Consider the following 12,412-nt stretch of genomic DNA (forward strand, 5'->3'; position numbering starts at 1 on the left):
ATTACAACTGAGATACAAGGAGCTGTATCAAACCAGTTCCAAAGCAATAAATCCCAGAAATGTGACAGTTGATGTCCTTGTGGACATACAACCCCACAGGAGGGCAATCTTAGCAGTCTGTGTTTTTTGTTTTGTTTTCACTGAATCCAGGTTTTCCAGCATTTATGGACTAGAACCACCAGTTTTTCTGATAATTCTGTGAACTGCACATCTTCCCCAGCCTTGTTAGGATCTTCTCAATAAATTTTGTTTTGCTTTAATTAGCTAATGTTAGTTTGTTTAGATTGTCAACCAGAAGTCCTGTCTCAAATGATATTTTTGCCCCAAAATTTAGGTAAACTAACACCATTAACATGCAAATAGAAGTACATCCTTTACTTCTTCATAGTGACTTTCGCAAACAGATAAGTGGCTTCAGGTTCATTGTCAGGTCTGCTCTAATCTCCACTAGACATTGTGAGTACAGAAAATTCTTATGTTGGTATATAATGATGTGCATGGTGTTAGGTGCTCTGTGTGTGTGTGTGTGTAATCCCAATCCACCAACGTAGTCTACTGGGGATGGTTTATATCTTTGAGAACACTAATCTGTATAGCCCTCCAGAATATAATTTTTATCTATTCAAGAATTACCTGATAACAGTAATAGCAACTGCCTAGTCAGTGCTTATTCTCTGCTGAGCTCTATACCAAATGTTCCACATGCATTATTATTTGTTTTGGAGAGCAACACACAGCTTTAAAAAGTAGATGCTATTATTGTCTGTGATTTGCAATGAAGAAACCGAGGCTTTGAGAGGTTAGGCAATTTGCTTTGGGTTGACACAGCAAGCAAATGGCAGATATAACTTGTGGTTGTCCTGTCTCCCAAGACCATAGCTTAAACCCTACACTGTATTACCCTATGCACAACAAGTTCCTTGAGCAATGCCTATTAGTGGATAAAAAAATAAAAATAGAGCACAGATTCAGTTCTTAAGGTATATATGAAGTAGTTAGAATAGAGACATTTTCCATTATGAAGATGTTGCCTTGTGGAGGATGAATAGGGACAAATGAGAGGAAGTAATACATCCAGGATATGTGCTGCCTCCATTAAGCCCGAGTTTGAAAGATACAGAGAGGAACGCGAAGGGTGAAGGTATGTTTGTGGAGTACCATAAAGATATTTTGACTGAGCTAGGCATGGTGGCACATGCCTTTAATCCCAACACTTGGGAGGCAGAGGTAAGAGGATTCTCGTGAGTTTGAGGCCACCCTGAGTCTACGTAGTTAATTCCAGGTCAGCCTGGACCAGACTGAGACCCTACCTCAAAAAACAAAGAAACAAACAACAACAACAATAACAAAAAGATATTTTGACTGGGCATGAATTTATGCTACAGGGAGCCAGAAGGATATAAGCATTTAGCTAGGCTGGGAAGCTGGGTCCAGATGAGATTCAATACAAGGTCCCAAGGTCAATCTCCAACACTACAAATGAAAGACAAAAAGAAAAAGAAAAAGGTAAAATGAAGAGTCAGTCTGAGACAGAGGAGACTGAAACAAAGCACAAAGAAAGCTTAAGTAACTGATATGGGTGCACACAGATGTTGTCATTCATCCATTCAACATTATCATTCAACAATGGTTTGTTTGTTTGTTTCTTTTGATATTGGGGATTAAACCATTTTTTTTTTCTAGGTAAGCACTCTAACACTGAGCTATATCCCCAGCCCTTTGCTTACTTTTTGTATTTTCAGACAGGGCCTAGGCTAGCCACGAAATTTCAATCCTTCTGCTTCAGCTTGTTGACTAATTTAGGCATACAGGCCTGCTCCAACAGTCCCAACTCAACTATTCTTTTATAACGAAACAACCTCTGGTGAACAGACCTAAGGGATGCCATCTTGGGCCACTCAAACATCTTTACATTCTCAAAGAGCCATAAGAGCTTAAAGATTAGCACAGAGCATTAATTACAAGAATAAGGACGTGGTTCCAATAAGACATCTGGTGTTTGCTCTCACCCTGAGGTCAAGATGTCCTGATATTTGGTATCTGATTTGTACCTGGTGCTAACTGCAAAAATTCTGCTTTTGTAATCATGCTTACTTGCTTGCTTCTGCTAATGAAAATTGTGTATGGAGGGGGTGGCTGGGGGTTTTCAAATCATTCTAAAGAAATGTGGTTTTTGCTTTTAAAAACTCACCGTAAAAGTAGGAAGGGGCTGCTCTCCTCCTTGCTGTGAGGGGATAGATGCCAGCCGGCTTAATAAAGACTCTCCTTTTTAATTTTCATTCAGGTGGTCTTCTGCTCATTTCTGGTCTGGGACTCACTACAGTAAGGAGAACTGATTTTCAGAAAGGATGATTGTTTAAAAGACATTGTCACAAAGACATACTAAGTAACTAAAAACAAACTTTGAAATCCAGAGAAACAATTCCTTGAGTATCTCCTGGCTGCCTGAAGCTGTTTGCATCTCAGAATTTCAGTGTTAGCTAAGACAAAGTTCCCATGGTTATGGTTAAACAATATGTTGTGCCACATTAAAGGCATTAAAAGCAAATAATGAGCACCTTGGATATTAGTTGATTAAAGCATATAAACATTTATGATCCTTGATCAGGAAGTGGCAGGTCTAGTGGAAGTATAGAAAGGACTCCTCAAAATGCAAGTCCTTGCTCTCTCATCGTGCTCAGTATTGGTGGCTTCTGTTTTCCTTTGAAAGTTCAATTCATGGGCACAAGATGGTTAGTGGAACTCTAAAAATCACATTGAAATTCAGGAGTCCAGAGGAAAACCATGGAGAGTTTGCTCTTTGATTGCTTCTATAATCAGCAAGGAGAAATGTCAAGAAACCCCAATCTTCCTTTTACATCCCATTGCCATGAATCTGACCTAGCCCAGCAACAATCTCTGTTAAGGTAGATATGGTTGTCACCACTAGCCTAGCCCAATCACATCCCATGCCTTGTTGCTGTGTGCACAGTAAAATATTTAGCCATGAGATAGTATGGGTGGCCATTCGGTAGATAACTGGTAGCATCTTCCACAATAAGAGTGACAATATGTACACAACATAACCACATTGTGGCAAACAATAATGAGAGAAGTGAAATGGTTATGAGATAGAGAATAGCTAGCAGATAAGCTAATAGGTTGATCAGAGTGAATCTCTATGTGGAAGGAACATCTGTATTTAAATAATAAGAGCAATCCTAGTTAACAGAAGTGCCTAGTTAGCTGAAAACAATGGGAAGGTTAAATAATAAGACATGTAATCAGAGATAAATGCAGGGCTGTATCCAGTGGTCCCATAAGGGGTTTCTAGGACCCCTAAGTTTAAAAAAAATGGATGGTCAAGTCCTTCAAATAAAATGACATAATATTGGCATAGAAGCCATGCATATAGTCTTAATTAATTTAAATGATTTCTACATTATTCATAATACCCAATACAATGCAATGATATGTAAATAGATGTCATATTCTAGTGTTTAAAAATAAAGGTAACATAAAAATACATATTTAGTACAAATGCCAATCTTTTCTCAAATACCTTCTATCAACATTTGCTTCAGTAAAGGAATGAATGTAGAACCCACTGATATGGAGGGCCAAAATAAAGCTTTGTAAGAGCCCAAACACAAAATCTGGGGTTTGTCATTGGCTATGTTCCTCCAGAATAAAATATTCTGAAGTCCACTATACTTACCAATGTGACCTTATTTGAAAAGTTTGCAATGATAATCAAGTTAAAATAAAATCACTAGCTCAGTCCTCAATCCACTATGACTAACGTCCTTATAAAAATGAAATTTTAAGCCAGGTGTGGTGGTGCATGCCTTTAATCCCAGCACTCGGGAGGCAGAGGTAGGAGGATTGCTGTGAGTTCGAGGCCACCCTGAGACTCCATAGTGAGTTCCAGGTCAGCCTGGGCTAGAGTGAGACCCTACCTTGAAAAGCAAAAAAAAAAAAAAAAAAAAAAAAAAAAGAAAAGAAAGAAAGAAATTTAAGAGACAAATATTCACAGAGAGAAGATATTGTGAACACACATCAGGACAGGGACTGGAAAGCCATGTGACTGGAGTAATGCATTTATAAGCCAAGGAATGACAAAGATTGCCAGCAACCACCAGAAGCTGGAAGAGGCCAGAAAGGATTCTCCCCTAGAGCAGCCAAAGTCAATATGGCTGTGCTGGCACAGTAACTTCAGAATTCTGGCCTCCAGAACTACTAGACAATACATTTCTGTTTTAAACCATCCAGTTGTTGGTACTTTGATATACCACCCATAGGAATGCAATCCATTTTCTGTTTGCTATTGAAAGGGAATTCATTTGTGAGTTGAAATCACTGATTTGCATCTCTAGAAGTTTACTCTGGCTCATAGGTAGAGGTGAATCATGGGAAGATGTGATGATGAGTAGGAATAAGAAGTGGCAAAAGAGAGGTCACGGTCTCTTAGGCAACATAAGGAAGTCATTTGAACCAAGGTTCAAGTATTGGAGATGGAATGAAATGGACAGATTTCAGATGTCTTTTGAGCAAAAGTTATGGTTATGAATGTGGGAGCTGATGAAAAAAGAAGCTCCAAAGGTGACTCTTGCCCCATGGTGGAGTAAAAGAAGTGCAGGTTTGGCGAGATAGAATCATGTTCAGTTTGGAACTGGTTCAGTGTGACATTCTAAGATATACCAAGTTGTAATGTAGCTGGGCGAGGTGTCACACGCCTTTAATCCCAGCACTTGGGAGGCAGGGGTAGGAGGCTCTCCTTGAGTTTGAGGCCACCTTGAGTCTACATAGTGAATTCTAGGTCAGTCTGGGCTAAAGTGAGACCTTACCTCGAAAAACCAAAGAAAAAAATTACAATGTAGAGAACATGGTTTGTATGCAAGTCTGATTTTTAAGGGCGACTTCAGAGCTAGGGGACTTATCAACCTAGGGAGGGCAGTTAAAACAACGTACCTGATCAAGAACACTGGAAATGGGGGTCTATGATAAAGCCCTGGAGCACCATTGTGTGAGACTGAAGCAATCTAAGGGAACAAAAGGACTTCCAAGTAACATGGCAGACTAGAAACAGTTTCACTGCAAGCTGGTGAGAAAAAATAAAAATTAGAACTAAAAGACTGTCCCAAAGAGGGAAACTAAAGAATGTCAGAAAACTATGAAGCAGTAATACAAAAAAAAAAAGACACCAGGAATATAGAGATTGGTATCTGTGACCCAAAGGCAAGCCTGAAAGATCCACAGTAGGTACTAAGCACAGCTCCAAGCTGTCAGCCACAGAGGAAACTGCCTGGGGACTCCAGTGCTACTAAAGTGAAAATCTTAAGTTGAAAGGTCCACCAGCAAACATAGGCAAGCACCAGAAGAGTTTGGAAATTTGAAACTAAGAGACTTCCAACCCACACAAACCTCTCCTTCCAATCCTACCACAGACCAGAGGAGAAAGGGACCACTTCCATACACCAGAGGAGGCTCCCAGATTCCAAAGGCTTCCAGACTTTGCAGAAATTGCTCAAGCTGTAACAAGAAAACTTTCCAGAAAGGAATAGCTAGGGAACTATTCAGGCCTGTAGACTCTGCTCCAGAGAAAAGGAAGTTTTTAACTGGCTCTAGTGGCCTGGCCTTAGAAATTAAACTCCTAACAAATGGAACTACTCATCTCAGGTAAGAGAAATCTCAACAGAGGAATATCCATTTTAGTAGGTGAGCACATTCAGACAAGGGCAAAATATGAGGCCACTCAGTTTGTAAATCTCTACCCAGTGCTTTCTTTCCCTATACTTATCCTCTTTCTAACATTTATTGTCATCCTAACAAGGCAGCTTGGCACTCACTCACATTACCTTCTATTATTTTCTTTGTTGTTGAATATGAAATGTATAAGTAAGGGGTATTTGTACTTTGTTTTTGTTTTGTTGGTGTCATTTAGTTTTCATTTTTCTTTTTCCTCCTTACATGTTCCCTGAATATCTTCTTCTCCCAAAGAACATAGCCTATTGTGGTTTGCAGGAAGTATGAGCCTCAGCTTCTTGAGAGATGAAACTATTCTACATCAACTACATACCTCTATTCCTTCAGTCTGTCATAAGATAAAATTCTCCCATACTTCCCCATTTTTTCTCTTTGTTACTTCTCCTTGTGTCCCCCTCCTTAACTTTTTCCATATCAAACCAATATTAACTACTTGTTCTGTGAAGATTGTTCCTTCATTATTTTTTTTTCTTTCCCCACAAACTCATGATAGCTAATACACTCATGCATACAATACTGTCAATGTTCCACCACTCTCTAAAATTATTAGCATTTAAGAAGTGATTATTTTAATATTGACTAACATTACTTTTAGTGGGTCTATCCAAAAATAGTAACTGTTGTTACAACCAGTAGTCTACTCTAAGAGGAGGACTGGAGAGAGCCTGATGCTCTAAACACCAGGCTAACAGAAGATGGTGACACTTCAACTACAAGTCATTCCTGAATATAGCAAGCATCTCCACTGAAAAGATAAAGGTAACATAAATTAAAAAAAAATCAATGAGCAATCTAACATATGATGTGAAACTACCAGCCCCCCTCTCAAAAAACCCAAGTAATATAAAAAGACAAGTCATATCTCCTCCACAGTCTATCAATTCCAGAGCAATGAACCTAATGACATGATGATAGAGGCTTAGATGAAATTCTAGACAAATAATTCAAGGAAATGGTGATAAATATGTTCAAAGAAATGAAAGAATTCTAAGAAAAAAGAAATAATTAGCTGAATGAAATAGGAATATAAAAGGAAGAGATTGAAATGGATTTCAAAAAGGAAATAGAAATATTGATTGTGCAAAGATAAAAAACAAAATAAAATTTTTAAAAAAGAAATAGAAATATTGATGAAAACAAACTTAAATGATGCTGTAAATGAAGAATACAGTAAGTGAAATAAAAAAAAAAAACTCATTGAAAAGCCTCACTATCAGAATGGACCATGGGCGTAACAGAATATCATGACTTAAAGACAAGTTAGATAAATTGATATGTTTAGTCAAGGAAAATTCCAAACTTACAAAAACATATGGACAAAGCAGGAAAGATCTTTGGGACACCATGAATATTCCAAATATATGAATTGTAGGTATAGGTAAAGAAGAACACTATGTTAATGGAATAGAGAATATTTTCAATACAATCATTACAGAGAATTTCCTAAATGTAGGGAAGAGATGCCCATTCATGTACAAGAGTTATATAAAATACCAAATACACAGGACCAGAAAAGAAATTCCCCATGCCACATCATAATTAAATTACTAAATGTTCAGGACAACAACACCAACAAAAAGACATCGAGAGCTGTAGGAAAGAAATGCCATGTCACCTATAAAGGCAAGTCCATTAGAATAAGCTGACTTTTCAATGGAAACTTTAACAGTCAAAAGGGCTTGGAATAATGTATTTCAACTCCTGACAGATCAAAATTGCCAAACCAGACTACAATATTTACTAAAACTATCAGTCATAATTGGTGGAGAAAGGAAAGCAACAAATATAAGAAACTTATTTTTTGTATGCTATCTGACTACAGTAGGATAAAGCTAGAAAAGCCAAAGCAAGAGAAAGTACAGAAAATATGTAAGCTCACAAATATTAAGCAATACACTTAAAAATTGTTTTGTTCATTTTTACTTATTTATTTGAGAGTGACAGAGAGAGAGGGGCAGAGAGAAAGAGAGAGAGAGAGAGAGAGAGAGAGAGAGAGAGAGAGAGAGAATGGTCACGCCAGGGCTTCCAGCCACTGCAAACAAACTACAGATGCACGCGCCCCCTTGTGCATCTGACTAACATGGGTCCTGGGGAATCGAGTCTCAAACTGGGGTCCTTAGGCTTCACAGGCAAGCACTTAACCACTAAGCCATCTCTCCAGCCCATACACTTTTTAATGATGTATAGGTTATTGAAAAACAAAAAGGAAATTATATATAACTGAATAAAAATGAAAACACAACATACCAAAACCTAAGGGACATTACAAAGGCAGACCTAAGAGTAATGGTTATAGCACTGAGTACCTGTATCAAAAAAATCAGAAAAACTAAAATACATATCTTAATGATACACCTTAAGTCCTTGAAAATATTAGAACAAACCAAACCCCGAAACAGTAGATGAGAATAAATAATTAAGATCAAGACTGAAATCAATAGGATAGAAAAAAATACAAAGAATCATTGAAACAAAGAGTTGGTCCTTTACAATAATGATAAGCAAGACTGGCAAACACTTATACAATGTAACCAAAAGGAAGAGGGAGAAGATCCAAGTTAATAAAATTGCAGATGAAATGGGAACATTACAACAGATAGGAACAAAATTTAAAAAATCATAAGGGCATGTCCCACCGAATTAGATAATCTAAAATAAATGGATGAATTTCTAGATGTACATGACCTATGAAAGCTAAACTCAAATGAGATCAATAATTTAAACAGATTTATAACAAGCAATGAGATTGAAACAGTAATGAAAATCTCCCAACAAGAAAAGCCCTTGTCCATATGGAGTCATTGCAGAATTTCAGGAACAACGAAAGCCTATATTACTATAGTTATTCCATAAAATAGAAAGGCAAAGATACTTCCAATCTAGGAAACCAGTAATACTCTAATACCAAAACCAGAAATTGACAAAGCAAAGAAAATTATAAGATAATCTCCCTGAAGAACACAGATATTAAAAAAAAAAACTCAATAAAATACTTGGAGGTTAAATTCAAGAACACATCAAAAAGATTATATGCCACAATCAACTAGAGTTTATTCTACAGATGTAAGGAAGGTTCAACATACATGAATCAATAAATGTAATTCATCACCTACATAGACTCAAGGACTGAAATTACTATGTAATTTCAATCAATGAAGAAAAGGCCTTTATCAGATTCTGACATCCCTTCATGATAAAAGTACTGGAGAGGCAGATATGGAAGGAACATATCAGCATAATGAAGAATATATATGACAAATATATAGCCAACATCTTTCTAAATGAAGAAAACCTTGAAACATTACCACTAAGATCAAGAGCAAAACATTGGCATTCACTATCTCCAATCCCACTGAACATAGAAATTCAAATCTTAATAAATCAATAAGACAAAACAAGTAAATGAAAGGGATACAGATAGGAAAAGATGAAGGTAAAGTATCCTTATTTATAGATTATATGATCCTATACATAAAGAATCCTAAAAACTCCACTGAGAAAACTAGAGTTGATTAACACTTCAAGCAAAGGGGCAGTATACAAAAGTAGCATGTAAAAAATCATTAGCTTTCATACAGACCAATGACAAATATATGGAGAAAGAAATCAGAGCAGCAATCCCATTCACAATAGCTTCAAATTAAATAAAATACCTTGGAATAAACTTAACTAAGGGAGAGAAAAACCTCTATAATGAAAACTTTAAAATGATGAAGAAAGAGAGTTAGATACTAAGAGATAGAAATACCTCACATGATTATAGGTCAGAAAAATTAATATCATAAAATGCGCATGTTACCAAAAGCAGCGTGCCACCCCAGTCAAAGTTCTACAACCATTTTTCACTGAAATAGAAAATTCATCCCTAAAATTCATATGCAATTTCAAAGGACCCCAAAGAGCCCAGACAATACATTTAAAAAGAACACTGTTGGAGGTATCACTATACCTGATTTTAAGTTACACCACAGACAGTAACTGTCACAAAAACAATGGAATAGGAATAGGATACTTTTGACAAGTAGGCAAAAAATATTTCTTGAAGAAAAGACAACATTGAAGAAGAAATAAGAGAAGGCTTCTTTTGGGAAGTTTTAGTTAGAAATTGAGGCCCAGAGAACCAGGAACCACCATCCCACATGGCATCCCTCCTTGGTATGAAGGGAACACTTGGTAAAAATGGAACTCGTCGTGTCTGACTGGTACTCATCTACAAGAGTCATCTACAGTGCCCCCCTGCTGCCTACAGTCTAGCATAGTATCTAGGTCTGTTTGTTCTGGTTTCCACCCTCCAAATATACAAATCATTCATTTCTTCCCATTACATACATGAATTTGATGAAAGAATACATTTTCAATTAACTATAAAGGCCTGTCCATACTGTTTCCAGACCCCTTTTTTTCTGTGCACCCATTTTCTCACTCTGTCTGCCTGTCTTCACCCTAGCCATAGCTATATACTTGAGTTTGACCTCTCCCCTCAACCCATCCTGGCTGGGTGAGGGGAGAGAATAATATTATCTCTTCATCTGGGGGAATTTTCTGCTTGCCTCTGCATTATAGTTTAGGGTAATTTATTACTGGAATTACATTTATTATTTTCCTCTGGTATCTGAATCTACCATGTGGGTATTTCCCTTATACTCCAGGTCTTCCAGATGGATACCTTCACTGACTCTAAGCCTGTAACATGTGCAACTTGTCTAAACTTGGGGTAGCCATGGGTACAGCTCCCAGTACTACTTATTTCTTATCTGAATTTCTTTGTTTCTGCTTTGATATTTTCCCTCTGCTATTCCTCCTTAAATTCCCATGGCTTGCCCTCTAAACTTTGTTCTATAAGGAAGCACAGGGCAGATGATATGTGTGCTTCTTGTAAATCCCCCTATATATGCACCTAAGTTTATCTTCCATGTGCTTGTGGCTCTACTCCAGTCTTTCCTTGAAAGCCTCAATTTCTCTTAAATGAGCTTTATGAACTATCCTCCATATGGTTGTGGCTCTACTCTAGTCTTTCCTTAAAAACCTCAATTTCTCATTAAAAAAATTGAATTATGCAGTGTTTTCTACCTGAGCACATGTTTCCCACTTCCAATGTGCTCTGACTCTGTTCTAGCCTTCTTCCTAGATCCCAGTCTCCCTTAAATAAACCCCAGTTTTGTTATTTATTCCTAAATAAGCCTAATAATTCATTATTTATCTTTATGTTCATTTTTAGCAATCATTTGATAAAAATGGAACAAGACCCAAGATTAGGGTTCATAAACTTGGGGGACCTACCTTGAACACCAAAATCCTGCATCAGAGTCTTCAAGATTCAACATCCATGTATAAGTGAATGAATCTAGGCCTTTATCTCTCACCCTGCACAAAAATCAACTACAAACATATCAAAGACTTTAATGTGAAACCAAAGACTGAAAATTATAATGGACATATTAGGGAGTGCACTAGATGATATAGGAATAGGTAAGGATTTTCCGAATAGGACTACAGTAACTTGGGAAATAAGATCAACAATGGACAAATGGAACTACATGAAATGAAAAGCTTTTGTACAGAAATACAAGTAGACAATTGAACGAAAGAGAAGCTTAAATAATGGGAGAAAACCTTTGCCAGGTACACATCTGACAGAATGTTAATTTCTAGAATATTCAAAGAATAGCAAAAAAAAAACCTCAAGGGGGAATATATATATATATATATAAAATGGTGACTGCCAGGCGTGGTGGTGCACATCTTTAATCCCTGCACTTGGGAGGCAGATGTAGGAGTATCATCATGAGCTCAAGGCCACCCTGAGGCTACATAATGAATTCCAGGTCAGCCTGGACTAGAGTGAGACTCTACCTTGAAAACCATCAAAAAGGAATAATCCTTTCCAATAAGGATTTTTCCTATTGCTATGGTGGTAGTTTTCTGACAAGGGAAGACTTTAACATAATGGGAAAACATCAAAATTGGACATTAGGACATATTTATATCCTTCTATTGGAGGCATTTGATTAAAATCTAATCATCAGCTTTCAAATGGCCCAATCAATAGACTTACAACATATATCTTGATACTCTAAGTCAAAAAATTTTGTAAATATTACTAAGAACAGATCAACATTTTTTAATTTTTTTTAATTTATTTATTTGACAGCGACAGACACAGAGAGAAAGACAGATAGAGGAAGAGAGAGAGAGAGAGAGAGAATGGGCGCGCCAGGGCTTCCAGCCTCTGCAAACGAACTCCAGATGCGTGCGCCCCCTTGTGCATCTCGCTAACGTGGGACCTGGGGAACCGAGCCTTGAACCGGGGTCCTTAGGCTTCATAGGCAAGCGCTTAACCGCTAAGCCATCTCTCCAGCCCAGATGAACATTTTTAAAACACCTGGTACGAAGAACCAAGTTTGGAAGGCCATAGGCCTTAGAGGGAAGCTGCTACTGTTCTTATGTAGAAGCCCCACTGGTGCCATCTAAGGGTTAGGGTTTGTTTCTTAATGCAAACAAAGGATTGGACATGTCAGAACAATCAGAAACTCAGAAAGGTGGGGAAAACAAAAGTAACTGGTTTATTGTAAGCTCAGAATGGAAGAGTTCCTGAGCTGGGAATCTGAGTGGACTCAGGGATGGGGGTTTTATAGGGTTACCTCCCTCTCCTTCTTCCCTCCTCTTA

This window comes from Jaculus jaculus, chromosome X (assembly GCF_020740685.1).
Source record: "Jaculus jaculus isolate mJacJac1 chromosome X, mJacJac1.mat.Y.cur, whole genome shotgun sequence".
NCBI lineage: Eukaryota > Metazoa > Chordata > Mammalia > Rodentia > Dipodidae > Jaculus > Jaculus jaculus.